Consider the following 17,850-nt stretch of genomic DNA (forward strand, 5'->3'; position numbering starts at 1 on the left):
CTCATAGACGAGTATATAGTCCCTTCCTTCAACACGTAACCAAAAAATTAAATTATCTTATTGGCTCACAAAAACTACGTATTGGTGACGTTGCTGACGGGGAGGGCCAAAAATACGTAATTCCTGTTTACCTCTATCGCCATGACTACGACCCCTCTTGCGTTGTACCATAGCCCACTCGATCACGCGCGTCACGCCGCAAGCTGCTCGCGCTATAGCTATAGAGCGCGGATCGAGTGGGCTATGGTTCTACAGATAAGCATCTTCACAGGGGTTCAAAATGGAGCCGTCTAAATGCGATGGTCCGGTAATTATCCGGGAATAGTTTTTAATAGCAATTAAGAAGGTACTTAGTGAATTTGGTGCCGGTGTTTGGATTTGGAGTACATCTGTAAAGGTGAAAATTGTTCGCTAATTCTTTCTTAAGCCAATCATTTCTACTATCCTCATGATTTTGTAAACGAATTTGATTAAGTTAACCAAGGCTTAGTGAATGGTCAGGAGTTTTGTGAGCTTAGTGTTTGGTTAAAACCTGTTCGTGCTGTAATATCTATGAAGACTTTTACTCAATTCTAACTCACTTTTAATTTTCTTGGGTCTTCCCTGTTTTTTTTTCAGTTGCAAGCCCTATGTCTTGTGTAACTTCCATTTTTAAACGATGTTATTTCAATAATTATAATCCGAACCCATTCCAACTTGGCAGACGAATGGGCAGACGATGTTTATTTGACCCGGATATACATACAACACCATAACAAACATAAGACCCGCCTCTTCTTTCATACCCCTCCGTCACGGGTAAGTGGGTTGTGGACTAGGACGCGCACCCGAATAACCCTGTTACCCATTCCGTCTTAAAAAAGTCTATCTATCCCTGTTAATGCTTAACCCAAGTCCAATTTTCACTTTTTTGTATACTGTTATATTATATACAGTATTTAGAAGACACGGTGGTGATAACTTACCGAGGTCGTTTTTTATTATCATCTTGTTGCATAGTCGTCAAATATTGGCGTTTCCAAGGCAGCACGAATGTATTGAAAACACTAGCACTTTTGAGGTCGCTTAATTCGACAAATAGCGTCGTTTGAATTGTAAATACCAACACCCACGGTTGGGCTAAATTCATAAGAAACTTTGGCGGGATTTGGTCTAATGGAATTCTGCGCAATGGGAATATACCTATTTAAACAAATCTAGCCGACCTGTTGGAAATGTTGTTCTAGTATTAAAGCCAAGAAAGCTTATTTATTCTTCATGTCAAACCATCACTTTAAACATATATTTTGCTCAAAATTTGAGTCAAGGAAGTCCTTTTCTCAATATAAAGTGAAAGTCATTGTGACCTACATTATGAATATAGCCACAAGGTGTTAGATTATTCACCTAGTGGTAAAATATACCTCCACTTTTTAGTTGTTTTTCTAAAATATTATAATTCTTCTTAAAATAAAGATTTACAAACATTTAAGCTATATACCAACGTATTAAAAACATGTTACGTTAAATAACACCTGGTAAGCGTTGATGTTTAGCTTAGTGTTAAGATTATTCTGTGTTTTACTCTTAAACGTGATAAAATAAGAAGTGTTCCTCTTTGGAACACATTTAAAGGATCCTTAGAGAAACGGAGATGTAATTAGACATCAACATTGAAGCAAAAAACATTACCTCACACCAATGTTTAACTTTATAACATGTTCAGATGTTGCAAACCTAAACACTTTTTTTGCGTAGGGCTGTTAACCGAAAGGTTGATGGTTCGAGCTAACACGGGAGCGGTGTTGTGAGGTCTCCTATGTAACGTAAAATGTCAAACTTTTTCCACAATACCTGACGAACATTTAATTTTTGGGCTTCCGTGGCCCAATGGTTAGCGCGTTCAGCTGTTAACTGAAAGGTCGGTGGTTCGAGCCCACCCGGAAACGATGGTGTGAAAATTTAGAAGTAACGTAAAAAGTCAAAGCTTTTCCGCAATACCTCACGACCATTTAATTTCTGAGATTCCGTGGCTCAATGGTTAGCGCGTTGGGTTGTTATCCGAAAGGTTGGTGGTTCGAGCTCACCCGGGAGCGGTGTTGTGGAGTCTCAGATGTAGCGTAAAAAGCCGAAGTTTTTCCACAATACCTGACGACCATTTAATTTATGGGCTTCCGTTGCGCAATGGTTAGCGCGTTCGGCTGTTAACCGAAAGGTTGGTGGATCGAGCACACCCGGGAGCGGTGTGGTGAGGTCTCAGATGTAACGTAAAAAGCCAAAGTTTTGCCACAATACCTGACGACCATTTAATTTCCGGGCTTCCGTTACGCCTTTTTAGCGCGTTCGGCTGTTATCCGAAAGGTTGGTGGTTCGAGCACACCCGGGAGCGGTGTTGTGGGGTTTTCAAATGTAGCGTAAAAAGTCATAATGTTTCCACAATACCTGACGACCATTTAATTTTTGGGCTTCTGTTGCGCAATGGTTAGCGCGTTCGGCTGTTAACCGAAAGGTTGGTAGTTCGAGCACACCCAGGAACGGTGTTGTGAGGTATCAGATGTAACGTAAAAAGCCAAAGTTTTACCAAAATACCTGACGTACATTTAATTTTTGGGCTTCCGTGGCGCCTTTTTAGCGCGTTCGGCTGTTATCCGAAAGGTTGGTGGTTCGTGCACACCCAGGAGCGGTATTGTGGGGTCTCAGCCATAATTTTAATTAAATTCAAATTATTAAATAGCACTCTCGGCAACGGCTATATCACGCTGAAAACACCGGTACTCCTCCGATCACCGAAGTTAAGCAGCGTCGAGCGCAGTCAGTACTTGGGAACACTTCGTGCCGTTGGCTTTTTCCTTTTTGTTTCCTCTTTTAAATTCCACGAGATATGAAAAAGCAAACATATCTTCTTTTTGTTATTGTTTTATAAAGATGAAGGTTAATTAAATTCAAATTATTAACGGCCATATCACGCTGAAATCACCGGTTCTCGTCCGATCACCGAAGTTAAGCAGCGTCGAGCGAAGTCAGTTCTTGGGAGGGAGACCAATTAGGAACACGGCGTGCCGTTGGCTTTCTCACTTTTTTTTCCTCTTTTAAATTTTAATAGATATGAAAAAAGCAAACATGTTTTCTTTTTGTTATTGTTTTAAAAAGATGAAGGTTAATTTGTCTCACTTACTTTAAATTCGAATTATTAACTAGCACTCTCGGCAACGGCCATATCACGCTGAAGTCACCGGTTCTCGTCCGATCACCGAAGTTAAGCAGCTTCGAGCGCAGTCAGTACTTGGGAACACTTCGTGCCGTTGGCTTTTTCCTTTTTGTTTCCTTTTTAAATTCCAACAGATATGAAAAAAGCAAACATATCTTCATTTTGTTATTGTTTTATAAAAATGAAGGTTAATTAAATTCAAATTATTAACTAGCGCTCTCGGCAACGGCCATATCACGCTGAATACACCGAATCTCGTCCGATCACCGACGTAAAGCAGCGTCGAGCGCTGTCAGTACTTGGGAGGGAGGCCACTTAGGAACACTCCTTGCCGTTAGCTTTTTCACTTTTTTTTTGTCTTTTAAATTCCAATAGATATGAAAAAAGCAAACACATTAATATATAATCACTGAAACCATTATTTTTGTACTTTTTGCATTAATTCAAGCAAATGTAACGATATTCATTCAAAAAACTGTTCAAATTCAATTTTCATTAAGAAATCGTTGTCACGGATTTTGTATCTTGAAGAAAAAGAACATGCGATTTTTTCGGTTCACTTTTGAATGCATTTTTTTCTGGACGAATTTTTGACCGAATTTAGCTTAAATACATATAAAATACTCATTAAAAGCGATTTCATCTCGATTGATCAATAAATAAAAATGTACCTCGATTTTTAATAGAATTTTCAAAATCGACGTTTCTCGACCAGAGAAGCACATTTTGAGAATTTTTTCACTATTTTCAAATATAACCGCCGAAACCATAGTTTTCGTATTTTTTGCTTTAATTCAAGCAAATATAGCGATATTCATTCAAAAAACTGTCAAAATTCAATTTTACATTTAGAAATCGTTGTCACGGATTTTGTATCTTGAAGAAAAAAACATGGGATTTTTACGGTACACTTTTGAATGCATTTTTTTCTGGACAAATTTTTGACCGAATTTAGCTTAAATACCTATAAAATACTCATTTAAAGTGATTTCATATCGATAGATCAATAAATAAAAATGTACCTCGATTTTTAATAGAATTTTCAAAATCGACGTTTCTCGACCAGAGAAGCACATTTTGAGAATTTTTTCACTATTTTCAAATATAACCGCTGAAACCATAGTTTTTGTACTTTTTGCGTTAATTAAAGCAAATATAACGATATTCATTCAAAAAACTGTTAAAATTCCATTTTCTATAAGAAATCGTTGTCACGAATTTTTTATCTTGAATAAAAAAAAGATGCGATTTTTTCGGTACACTTTTGAATGCATTTTTTTCTGGACAAATTTTTGGTCGACTTCAGCTTATTTACCTATAAAACACTCAATAAAAGTGATTTCATCTCGATTGATCAATAAATAAAAATGTTACTTGATTTTTAATAACATTTTCAAAATCGACGTTTCTCGACTAGAGAAGCACATTTTGAGAATTTTTTCACTATTTTCAAATATAATCACTGAAACCATTATTTTTGTACTTTTTGCATTAATTCAAGCAAATGTAACGATATTCATTCAAAAAACTGTTCAAATTCAATTTTCATTAAGAAATCGTTGTCACGGATTTTGTATCTTGAAGAAAAAGAACATGCGATTTTTTCGGTTCACTTTTGAATGCATTTTTTTCTGGACGAATTTTTGACCGAATTTAGCTTAAATACATATAAAATACTCATTAAAAGCGATTTCATCTCGATTGATCAATAAATAAAAATGTACCTCGATTTTTAATAGAATTTTCAAAATCGACGTTTCTCGACCAGAGAAGCACATTTTGAGAATTTTTTCACTATTTTCAAATATAACCGCCGAAACCATAGTTTTCGTATTTTTTGCTTTAATTCAAGCAAATATAGCGATATTCATTCAAAAAACTGTCAAAATTCAATTTTACATTTAGAAATCGTTGTCACGGATTTTGTATCTTGAAGAAAAAAACATGGGATTTTTACGGTACACTTTTGAATGCATTTTTTTCTGGACAAATTTTTGACCGAATTTAGCTTAAATACCTATAAAATACTCATTTAAAGTGATTTCATATCGATAGATCAATAAATAAAAATGTACCTCGATTTTTAATAGAATTTTCAAAATCGACGTTTCTCGACCAGAGAAGCACATTTTGAGAATTTTTTCACTATTTTCAAATATAACCGCTGAAACCATAGTTTTTGTACTTTTTGCGTTAATTAAAGCAAATATAACGATATTCATTCAAAAAACTGTTAAAATTCCATTTTCTATAAGAAATCGTTGTCACGAATTTTTTATCTTGAATAAAAAAAAGATGCGATTTTTTCGGTACACTTTTGAATGCATTTTTTTCTGGACAAATTTTTGGTCGACTTCAGCTTATTTACCTATAAAACACTCAATAAAAGTGATTTCATCTCGATTGATCAATAAATAAAAATGTTACTTGATTTTTAATAACATTTTCAAAATCGACGTTTCTCGACTAGAGAAGCACATTTTGAGAATTTTTTCACTATTTTCAAATATAATCACTGAAACCATTATTTTTGTACTTTTTGCATTAATTCAAGCAAATGTAACGATATTCATTCAAAAAACTGTTCAAATTCAATTTTTATTAAGAAATCGTTGTCACGGATTTTGTATCTTGAAGAAAAAAACATGCGATTTTTTCGGTACACTTTTGAATGCATTTTTTTCTTTACAAATTTTTGACCGAATTTAGCTTAAATATCTATAAAATACTCAGTAAAAGTGATTTCATATCGATTGATCAATAAATAAAAATGTACCTTGATTTTTAATAACATTTTCAAAATCGACGTTTCTCGACTAGAGAAGCACATTTTGAGAATTTTTTCACTATTTTCAAATATAATCACTGAAACCATTATTTTTGTACTTTTTGCATTAATTCAAGCAAATGTAAAGATATTCATTCAAAAAACTGTTCAAATTCAATTTTCATTAAGAAATCGTTGTCACGGATTTTGTATCTTGAAGAAAAAAACATGCGATTTTTTCGGTACACTTTTGAATGCATTTTTTTCTGGACAAATTTTTGACCGAATTTAGCTTAAATACCTATAAAATACTCATTAAAAGTGATTTCATATCGATAGATCAATAAATATAAATGTACCTCGATTTTTAATAGAATTTTCAAAATCGACGTTTCTCGACCAGAGAAGCACATTTTGAGAATTTTTTCACTATTTTCAAATATAACCGCTGAAACCATAGTTTTTGTACTTTTTGCGTTAATTAAAGCAAATATAACGATATTCATTCAAAAAACTGTTAAAATTCCATTTTCTATAAGAAATCGTTGTCACGAATTTTTTATCTTGAATAAAAAAAAGATGCGATTTTTTCGGTACACTTTTGAATGCATTTTTTTCTGGACAAATTTTTGGTCGACTTCAGCTTATTTACCCATAAAACACTCAATAAAAGTGATTTCATCTCGATTGATCAATAAATAAAAATGTACCTTGATTTTTAATAACATTTTCAAAATCGACGTTTCTCGACTAGAGAAGCACATTTTGAGAATTTTTTCACTATTTTCAAATATAATCACTGAAACCATTATTTTTGTATTTTTGCATTAATTCAAGCAAATGTAAAGATATTCATTCAAAAAACTGTTCAAATTCAATTTTCATTAAGAAATCGTTGTCACGGATTTTGTATCTTGAAGAAAAAAACATGCGATTTTTTCGGTACACTTTTGAATGCATTTTTTCTGGACAAATTTTTGACCGAATTTAGCTTAAATACCTATAAAATACTCATTTAAAGTGATTTCATATCGATAGATCAATAAATAAAAATGTACCTCGATTTTTAATAGAATTTTCAAAATCGACGTTTCTCGACCAGAGAAGCACATTTTGAGAATTTTTTCACTATTTTCAAATATAACCGCTGAAACCATAGTTTTTGTACTTTTTGCGTTAATTCAAACAAATATAACGATATTCATTCAAAAAACTGTTAAAATTCAATTTTACATTTAGAAATCGTTGTCACGGATTTTGTATCTTGAAGAAAAAAACATGCGATTTCTTCGGTACAGTTTTGAATGCATTTTTTTCTGGACAAATTTTTGGTCGAATTCAGCTTATTTACCGATAAAATACTCATTAAATGTGATTTCATCTCGATCGATCAATAAATAAAAATGTACCTTGATTTTTAATAACATTTTCAAAAACGACGTTTCTCGACCAGGGAAGCACTTTTTGAGAATTTTTTCACTATTTTCAAATATAACCGCTGAAACCATAGTTTTTCTTACTTTTCGCTTTAATTCAAGCAAATATAACGATATTAATTCAAAAAACTGTTCAAATTCAATTTTCATTAAGAAATCGTTGTCACGGATTTTGTATCTTGAAGAAAAAAACATGCGATTTTTTCGGTACACTTTTGAATGCATTTTTTTCTGGACAAATTTTTGACCGAATTTAGGTTAAATACCTATAAAATACTCAGTAAAAGTGATTTCATATCGATTGATCAATAAATATAAATGTACCTCGATTTTTAATAGAATTTTCAAAATCGACGTTTCTCGACCAGAAAAGCACATTTTGAGAATTTTTTCACTATTTTCAAATATAACCGCTGAAACCATAGTTTTTGTACTTTTTGCGTTAATTAAAGCAAATATAACGATATTCATTCAAAAAACTGTTAAAATTCCATTTTCTATAAGAAATCGTTGTCACGAATTTTTTATCTTGAATAAAAAAAAGATGCGATTTTTTCGGTACACTTTTGAATGCAATTTTTTCTGGACAAATTTTTGGTCGACTTCAGCTTATTTACCTATAAAATACTCAATAAAAGTGATTTCATCTCGATTGATCAATAAATAAAAATGTACCTTGATTTTTAATAACATTTTCAAAATCGACGTTTCTCGACTAGAGAAGCACATTTTGAGAATTTTTTCACTATTTTCAAATATAATCACTGAAACCATTATTTTTGTATTTTTGCATTAATTCAAGCAAATGTAAAGATATTCATTCAAAAAACTGTTCAAATTCAATTTTCATTAAGAAATCGTTGTCACGGATTTTGTATCTTGAAGAAAAAAACATGCGATTTTTTCGGTACACTTTTGAATGCATTTTTTCTGGACAAATTTTTGACCGAATTTAGCTTAAATACCTATAAAATACTCATTTAAAGTGATTTCATATCGATAGATCAATAAATAAAAATGTACCTCGATTTTTAATAGAATTTTCAAAATCGACGTTTCTCGACCAGAAAAGCACATTTTGAGAATTTTTTCACTATTTTCAAATATAACCGCTGAAACCATAGTTTTTGTACTTTTTGCGTTAATTAAAGCAAATATAACGATATTCATTCAAAAAACTGTTAAAATTCCATTTTCTATAAGAAATCGTTGTCACGAATTTTTTATCTTGAATAAAAAAAAGATGCGATTTTTTCGGTACACTTTTGAATGCAATTTTTTCTGGACAAATTTTTGGTCGACTTCAGCTTATTTACCTATAAAATACTCAATAAAAGTGATTTCATCTCGATTGATCAATAAATAAAAATGTACCTTGATTTTTAATAACATTTTCAAAATCGACGTTTCTCGACTAGAGAAGCACATTTTGAGAATTTTTTCACTATTTTCAAATATAATCACTGAAACCATTATTTTTGTACTTTTTGCATTAATTCAAGCAAATGTAACGATATTCATTCAAAAAACTGTTCAAATTCAATTTTCATTAAGAAATCGTTGTACGGATTTTGTATCTTGAAGAAAAAAACATGCGATTTTTTCGGTACACTTTTGAATGCATTTTTTTCTGGACAAATTTTTGACCGAATTTAGCTTAAATACCTATAAAATACTCATTTAAAGTGATTTCATATCGATAGATCAATAAATATAAATGTACCTCGATTTTTAATAGAATTTTCAAAATCGACGTTTCTCGACCAGAGAAGCACATTTTGAGAATTTTTTCACTATTTTCAAATATAACCGCCGAAACCATAGTTTTCGTATTTTTTGCTTTAATTCAAGCAAATATATCGATATTCATTCAAAAAACTGTTAAAATTCAATTTTACATTTAGAAATCGTTGTAACGGATTTTGTATCTTGAAGAAAAAAAACATGCGATTTCTTCGGTACACTTTTGAATGCATTTTTTTCTGGACAAATCTTTGGTCGAATTCAGCTTATTTACCGATAAAATACTCATTAAATGTGATTTCATCTCGATAGATCAATAAATAAAAATGTACCTTGATTTTTAATAACATTTTCAAAAACGACGTTTCTCGACCAGGGAAGCACTTTTTGAGAGTTTTTTCACTATTTTCAAATATAACCGCTGAAACCATAGTTTTTCTTACTTTTCGCTTTAATTCAAGCAAATATAACGAAATTAATTCAAAAAACTGTTCAAATTCAATTTTCATTAAGAAATCGTTGTCACGGATTTTGTATCTTGAAGAAAAAAACATGCGATTTTTTCGGTACACTTTTGAATGCATTTTTTTCTGGACAAATTTTTGACCGAATTTAGCTTAAATACCTATAAAATACTCATTAAAAGTGATTTCATATCGATAGATCAATAAATATAAATGTACCTCGATTTTTAATAGAATTTTCAAAATCGACGTTTCTCGACCAGAGAAGCACATTTTGAGAATTTTTTCACTATTTTCAAATATAACCGCTGAAATCATAGTTTTTCTTACTTTTCGCTTTAATTCAAGCAAATATAACAATTTTAATTCAAAAAACTGTTCAAATTCAATTTTCATTAAGAAATCGTTGTCACGGATTTTGTATCTTGAAGAAAAAAACATGCGATTTTTTCGGTACACTTTTGAATGCATTTTTTTCTGGACAAATTTTTGACCGAATTTAGCTTAAATACCTATAAAATACTCAGTAAACGTGATTTCATATCGATTGATCAATAAATATAAATGTACCTCGATTTTTAATAGAATTTTCAAAATCGACGTTTCTCGACCAGAGAAGCACATTTTGAGAATTTTTTCACTATTTTCAAATATAACCGCTGAAACCATAGTTTTTGTACTTTTTGCGTTAATTAAAGCAAATATAACGATATTCATTCAAAAAACTGTTAAAATTCCATTTTCTATAAGAAATCGTTGTCACGAATTTTTTATCTTGAATAAAAAAAAGATGCGATTTTTTCGGTACACTTTTGAATACAATTTTTTCTGGACAAATTTTTGGTCGACTTCAGCTTATTTACCTATAAAATACTCAATAAAAGTGATTTCATCTCGATTGATCAATAAATAAAAATGTACCTTGATTTTTAATAACATTTTCAAAATCGACGTTTCTCGACTAGAGAAGCACATTTTGAGAATTTTTTCACTATTTTCAAATATAATCACTGAAACCATTATTTTTGTACTTTTTGCATTAATTCAAGCAAATGTAACGATATTCATTCAAAAAACTGTTCAAATTCAATTTTCATTAAGAAATCGTTGTACGGATTTTGTATCTTGAAGAAAAAAACATGCGATTTTTTCGGTACACTTTTGAATGCATTTTTTTCTGGACAAATTTTTGACCGAATTTAGCTTAAATACCTATAAAATACTCATTAAAAGTGATTTCATATCGATAGATCAATAAATATAAATGTACCTCGATTTTTAATAGAATTTTCAAAATCGACGTTTCTCGACCAGAGAAGCACATTTTGAGAATTTTTTCACTATTTTCAAATATAACCGCCGAAACCATAGTTTTCGTATTTTTTGCTTTAATTCAAGCAAATATAACGATATTCATTCAAAAAACTGTTAAAATTCAATTTTACATTTAGAAATCGTTGTCACGGATTTTGTATCTTGAAGAAAAAAAACATGCGATTTCTTCGGTACACTTTTGAATGCATTTTTTTCTGGACAAATTTTTGGTCGAATTCAGCTTATTTACCGATAAAATACTCATTAAATGTGATTTCATCTCGATAGATCAATAAATAAAAATGTACCTTGATTTTTAATAACATTTTCAAAAACGACGTTTCTCGACCAGGGAAGCACTTTTTGAGAATTTTTTCACTATTTTCAAATATAACCGCTGAAACCATAGTTTTTCTTACTTTTCGCTTTAATTCAAGCAAATATAACGATATTAATTCAAAAAACTGTTCAAATTCAATTTTCATTAAGAAATCGTTGTCACGGATTTTGTATCTTGAAGAAAAAAACATGCGATTTTTTCGGTACACTTTTGAATGCATTTTTTTCTGGACAAATTTTTGACCGAATTTAGCTTAAATACCTATAAAATACTCATTAAAAGTGATTTCATATCGATAGATCAATAAATATAAATGTACCTCGATTTTTAATAGAATTTTCAAAATCGACGTTTCTCGACCAGAGAAGCACATTTTGAGAATTTTTTCACTATTTTCAAATATAACCGCTGAAACCATAGTTTTTCTTACTTTTCGCTTTAATTCAAGCAAATATAACAATTTTAATTCAAAAAACTGTTCAAATTCAATTTTCATTAAGAAATCGTTGTCACGGATTTTGTATCTTGAAGAAAAAAACATGCGATTTTTTCGGTACACTTTTGAATGCATTTTTTTCTGGACAAATTTTTGACCGAATTTAGCTTAAATACCTATAAAATATTCATTTAAAGTGATTTCATATCGATAGATCAATAAATAAAAATGTACCTCGATTTTTAATAGAATTTTCAAAATCGACGTTTCTCGACCAGAGAAGCACATTTTGAGAATTTTTTCACTATTTTCAAATATAACCGCTGAAACCATAGTTTTTGTACTTTTTGCGTTAATTAAAGCAAATATAACGATATTCATTCAAAAAACTGTTAAAATTCCATTTTCTATAAGAAATCGTTGTCACGAATTTTTTATCTTGAATAAAAAAAAGATGCGATTTTTTCGGTACACTTTTGAATGCAATTTTTTCTGGACAAATTTTTGGTCGACTTCAGCTTATTTACCTATAAAATACTCAATAAAAGTGATTTCATCTCGATTGATCAATAAATAAAAATGTACCTTGATTTTTAATAACATTTTCAAAATCGACGTTTCTCGACTAGAGAAGCACATTTTGAGAATTTTTTCACTATTTTCAAATATAATCACTGAAACCATTATTTTTGTACTTTTTGCATTAATTCAAGCAAATGTAACGATATTCATTCAAAAAACTGTTCAAATTCAATTTTCATTAAGAAATCGTTGTCACGGATTTTGTATCTTGAAGAAAAAAACATGCGATTTTTTCGGTACACTTTTGAATGCATTTTTTTCTGGACAAATTTTTGACCGAATTTAGCTTAAATATCTATAAAATACTCAGTAAAAGTGATTTCATATCGATTGATCAATAAATATAAATGTACCTCGATTTTTAATAGAATTTTCAAAATCGACGTTTCTCGACCAGAGAAGCACATTTTGAGAATTTTTTCACTATTTTCAAATATAACCGCCGAAACCTTAGTTTTCGTATTTTTTGCTTTAATTCAAGCAAATATAACGATATTCATTCAAAAAACTGTCAAAATTCAATTTTACATTTAGAAATCGTTGTCACGGATTTTGTATCTTGAAGAAAAAAACATGCGATTTTTTCGGTACACTTTTGAATGCATTTTATTCTGGAAAAATTTTTGACCGAATTTAGCTTAAATACCTATAAAATACTCATTTAAAGTGATTTCATATCGATAGATCAATAAATAAAAATGTACCTCGATTTTTAATAGAATTTTCAAAATCGACGTTTCTCGACCAGAGAAGCACATTTTGAGAATTTTTTCACTATTTTCAAATATAACCGCTGAAACCATAGTTTTTGTACTTTTTGCCTTAATTAAAGCAAATATAACGATATTCATTCAAAAAACTGTTAAAATTCCATTTTCTATAAGAAATCGTTGTCACGAATTTTTTATCTTGAATAAAGAAAGATGCGATTTTTTCGGTACACTTTTGAATGCAATTTTTTCTGGACAAATTTTTGGTCGACTTCAGCTTATTTACCTATAAAACACTCAATAAAAGTGATTTCATCTCGATTGATCAATAAATAAAAATGTACCTTGATTTTTAATAACATTTTCAAAATCGACGTTTCTCGACTAGAGAAGCACATTTTGAGAATTTTTTCACTATTTTCAAATATAATCACTGAAACCATTATTTTTGTACTTTTTGCATTAATTCAAGCAAATGTAACGATATTCATTCAAAAAACTGTTCAAATTCAATTTTCATTAAGAAATCGTTGTCACGGATTTTGTATCTTGAAGAAAAAAACATGCGATTTTTTCGGTACACTTTTGAATGCATTTTATTCTGGAAAAATTTTTGACCGAATTTAGCTTAAATACCTATAAAATACTCATTTAAAGTGATTTCATATCGATAGATCAATAAATAAAAATGTACCTCGATTTTTAATAGAATTTTCAAAATCGACGTTTCTCGACCAGAGAAGCACATTTTGAGAATTTTTTCACTATTTTCAAATATAACCGCTGAAACCATAGTTTTTGTACTTTTTGCCTTAATTAAAGCAAATATAACGATATTCATTCAAAAAACTGTTAAAATTCCATTTTCTATAAGAAATCGTTGTCACGAATTTTTTATCTTGAATAAAGAAAGATGCGATTTTTTCGGTACACTTTTGAATGCAATTTTTTCTGGACAAATTTTTGGTCGACTTCAGCTTATTTACCTATAAAACACTCAATAAAAGTGATTTCATCTCGATTGATCAATAAATAAAAATGTACCTTGATTTTTAATAACATTTTCAAAATCGACGTTTCTCGACTAGAGAAGCACATTTTGAGAATTTTTTCACTATTTTCAAATATAATCACTGAAACCATTATTTTTGTACTTTTTGCATTAATTCAAGCAAATGTAACGATATTCATTCAAAAAACTGTTCAAATTCAATTTTCATTAAGAAATCGTTGTCACGGATTTTGTATCTTGAAGAAAAAAACATGCGATTTTTTCGGTACACTTTTGAATGCATTTTTTTCTGGACAAATTTTTGACCGAATTTAGCTTAAATATCTATAAAATACTCAGTAAAAGTGATTTCATATCGATTGATCAATAAATATAAATGTACCTCGATTTTTAATAGAATTTTCAAAATCGACGTTTCTCGACCAGAGAAGCACATTTTGAGAATTTTTTCACTATTTTCAAATATAACCGCTGAAACCATAGTTTTTGTACTTTTTGCGTTAATTAAAGCAAATATAACGATATTCATTCAAAAAACTGTTAAAATTCCATTTTCTATAAGAAATCGTTGTCACGAATTTTTTATCTTGAATAAAAAAAGATGCGATTTTTTCGGTACACTTTTGAATGCAATTTTTTCTGGACAAATTTTTGGTCGACTTCAGCTTATTTACCTATAAAATACTCAATAAAAGTGATTTCATCTCGATTGATCAATAAATAAAAATGTACCTTGATTTTTAATAACATTTTCAAAATCGACGTTTCTCGACCAGAGAAGCACATTTTGAGAATTTTTTCACTATTTTCAAATATAACCGCTGAAACCATAGTTTTCGTATTTTTTGCTTTAATTCAAGCAAATATAACGATATTCATTCAAAAAACTGTTAAAATTCAATTTTACATTTAGAAATCGTTGTCACGGATTTAGTATCTTGAAGAAAAAAAACATGCGATTTTTTCGGTACACTTTTGAATGCATTTTTTTCTGGACAAATATTTGACCGAATTTGGCTTAAATATCTATAAAATACTCATTAAAAGTGATTTCATATCGATAGATCAATAAATATAAATGTACCTCGATTTTTAATAGAATTTTCAAAATCGACGTTTCTCGACCAGAGAAGCACATTTTGAGAATTTTTTCACTATTTTCAAATATAACCGCCGAAACCATAGTTTTCGTATTTTTTGCTTTAATTCAAGCAAATATAACGATATTCATTCAAAAAACTGTTAAAATTCAATTTTACATTTAGAAATCGTTGTCACGGATTTTGTATCTTGAAGAAAAAAAACATGCGATTTCTTCGGTACACTTTTGAATGCATTTTTTTCTGGACAAATTTTTGGTCGAATTCAGCTTATTTACCGATAAAATACTCATTAAATGTGATTTCATCTCGATAGATCAATAAATAAAAATGTACCTTGATTTTTAATAACATTTTCAAAAACGACGTTTCTCGACCAGGGAAGCACTTTTTGAGAATTTTTTCACTATTTTCAAATATAACCGCTGGAACCATAGTTTTTGTACTTTTTGCGTTAATTAAAGCAAATATAACGATATTCATTCAAAAAACTGTTAAAATTCCATTTTCTATAAGAAATCGTTGTCACGAATTTTTTATCTTGAATAAAAAAAGATGCGATTTTTTCGGTACACTTTTGAATGCAATTTTTTCTGGACAAATTTTTGGTCGACTTCAGCTTATTTACCTATAAAATACTCAATAAAAGTGATTTCATCTCGATTGATCAATAAATAAAAATGTACCTTGATTTTTAATAACATTTTCAAAATCGACGTTTCTCGACCAGAGAAGCACATTTTAAAATTTTTTCACTATTTTCAAATATAACCGCCGAAACGCTAGTTTTCGTATTTTTTGCTTTAATTCAAGCAAATATAACGATATTCATTCAAAAAACTGTTAAAATTCAATTTTACATTTAGAAATCGTTGTCACGGATTTTGTATCTTGAAGAAAAAAAACATGCGATTTCTTCGGTACACTTTTGAATGCATTTTTTTCTGGACAAATTTTTGGTCGAATTCAGCTTATTTACCGATAAAATACTCATTAAATGTGATTTCATCTCGATAGATCAATAAATAAAAATGTACCTTGATTTTTAATAACATTTTCAAAAACGACGTTTCTCGACCAGAGAAGCACATTTTGAGAATTTTTTCACTATTTTCAAATATAACCGCTGAAACCATAGTTTTTGTACTTTTTGCGTTAATTAAAGCAAATATAACGATATTCATTCAAAAAACTGTTAAAATTCCATTTTCTATAAGAAATCGTTGTCACGAATTTTTTATCTTGAATAAAAAAAGATGCGATTTTTTCGGTACACTTTTGAATGCAATTTTTTCTGGACAAATTTTTGGTCGACTTCAATTATTTACCTATAAAATACTCAAAAAAAGTGATTTCATCTCGATTGATCAATAAATAAAAATGTACCTTGATTTTTAATAACATTTTCAAAATCGACGTTTCTCGACTAGAGAAGCACATTTTGAGAATTTTTTCACTATTTTCAAATATAATCACTGAAACCATTATTTTTGTACTTTTTGCATTAATTCAAGCAAATGTAACGATATTCATTCAAAAAACTGTTCAAATTCAATTTTCATTAAGAAATCGTTGTACGGATTTTGTATCTTGAAGAAAAAAACATGCGATTTTTTCGGTACACTTTTGAATGCATTTTTTTCTGGACAAATTTTTGACCGAATTTAGCTTAAATACCTATAAAATATTCATTTAAAGTGATTTCATATCGATAGATCAATAAATAAAAATGTACCTCGATTTTTAATAGAATTTTCAAAATCGACGTTTCTCGACCAGGGAAGCACTTTTTGAGAATTTTTCACTATTTTCAAATATAACCGCTGAAACCATAGTTTTTGTACTTTTTGCGTTAATTAAAGCAAATATAACGATATTCATTCAAAAAACTGTTAAAATTCCATTTTCTATAAGAAATCGTTGTCACGAATTTTTTATCTTGAATAAAAAAAGATGCGATTTTTTCGGTACACTTTTGAATGCAATTTTTTCTGGACAAATTTTTGGTCGACTTCAGCTTATTTACCTATAAAACACTCAATAAAAGTGATTTCATCTCGATTGATCAATAAATAAAAATGTACCTTGATTTTTAATAACATTTTCAAAATCGACGTTTCTCGACTAGAGAAGCACATTTTGAGAATTTTTTCACTATTTTCAAATATAATCACTGAAACCATTATTTTTGTACTTTTTGCATTAATTCAAGCAAATGTAACGATATTCATTCAAAAAACTGTTCAAATTCAATTTTCATTAAGAAATCGTTGTCACGGATTTTGTATCTTGAAGAAAAAAACATGCGATTTTTTCGGTACACTTTTGAATGCATTTTTTTCTGGACAAATTTTTGACCGAATTTAGCTTAAATATCTATAAAATACTCAGTAAAAGTGATTTCATATCGATTGATCATAAATATAAATGTACCTCGATTTTTAATAGAATTTTCAAAATCGACGTTTCTCGACCAGAGTAGCACATTTTGAGAATTTTTTCACTATTTTCAAATATAACCGCTGAAACCATAGTTTTTGTACTTTTTGCGTTAATTAAAGCAAATATAACGATATTCATTCAAAAAACTGTTAAAATTCCATTTTCTATAAGAAATCGTTGTCACGAATTTTTTATCTTGAATAAAAAAAGATGCGATTTTTTCGGTACACTTTTGAATGCAATTTTTTCTGGACAAATTTTTGGTCGACTTCAGCTTATTTACCTATAAAATACTCAATAAAAGTGATTTCATCTCG

General features: G+C 29.6%; 3 pseudogenes; all 3 read left to right on the top strand.

Annotated features, from left to right (window-relative positions):
* The first annotated feature begins 2,720 nt into the window (after window positions 1-2,720).
* On the top strand, window positions 2,721-2,823 carry LOC149589872 (5S ribosomal RNA; annotated as a pseudogene).
* Window positions 2,824-2,928: 105 nt separating this feature from the next.
* LOC149589873 (5S ribosomal RNA) lies at window positions 2,929-3,047 on the top strand (annotated as a pseudogene).
* A 137-nt stretch (window positions 3,048-3,184) lies between these two features.
* Window positions 3,185-3,287, top strand: LOC149589874 (5S ribosomal RNA; annotated as a pseudogene).
* The last annotated feature ends 14,563 nt before the right edge of the window (window positions 3,288-17,850 follow it).

Source organism: Phalangium opilio, unplaced genomic scaffold, assembly GCF_054372755.1.
Source record: "Phalangium opilio isolate 3A_F unplaced genomic scaffold, DU_Popi_V2 ptg000505l_1, whole genome shotgun sequence".
NCBI lineage: Eukaryota > Metazoa > Arthropoda > Arachnida > Opiliones > Phalangiidae > Phalangium > Phalangium opilio.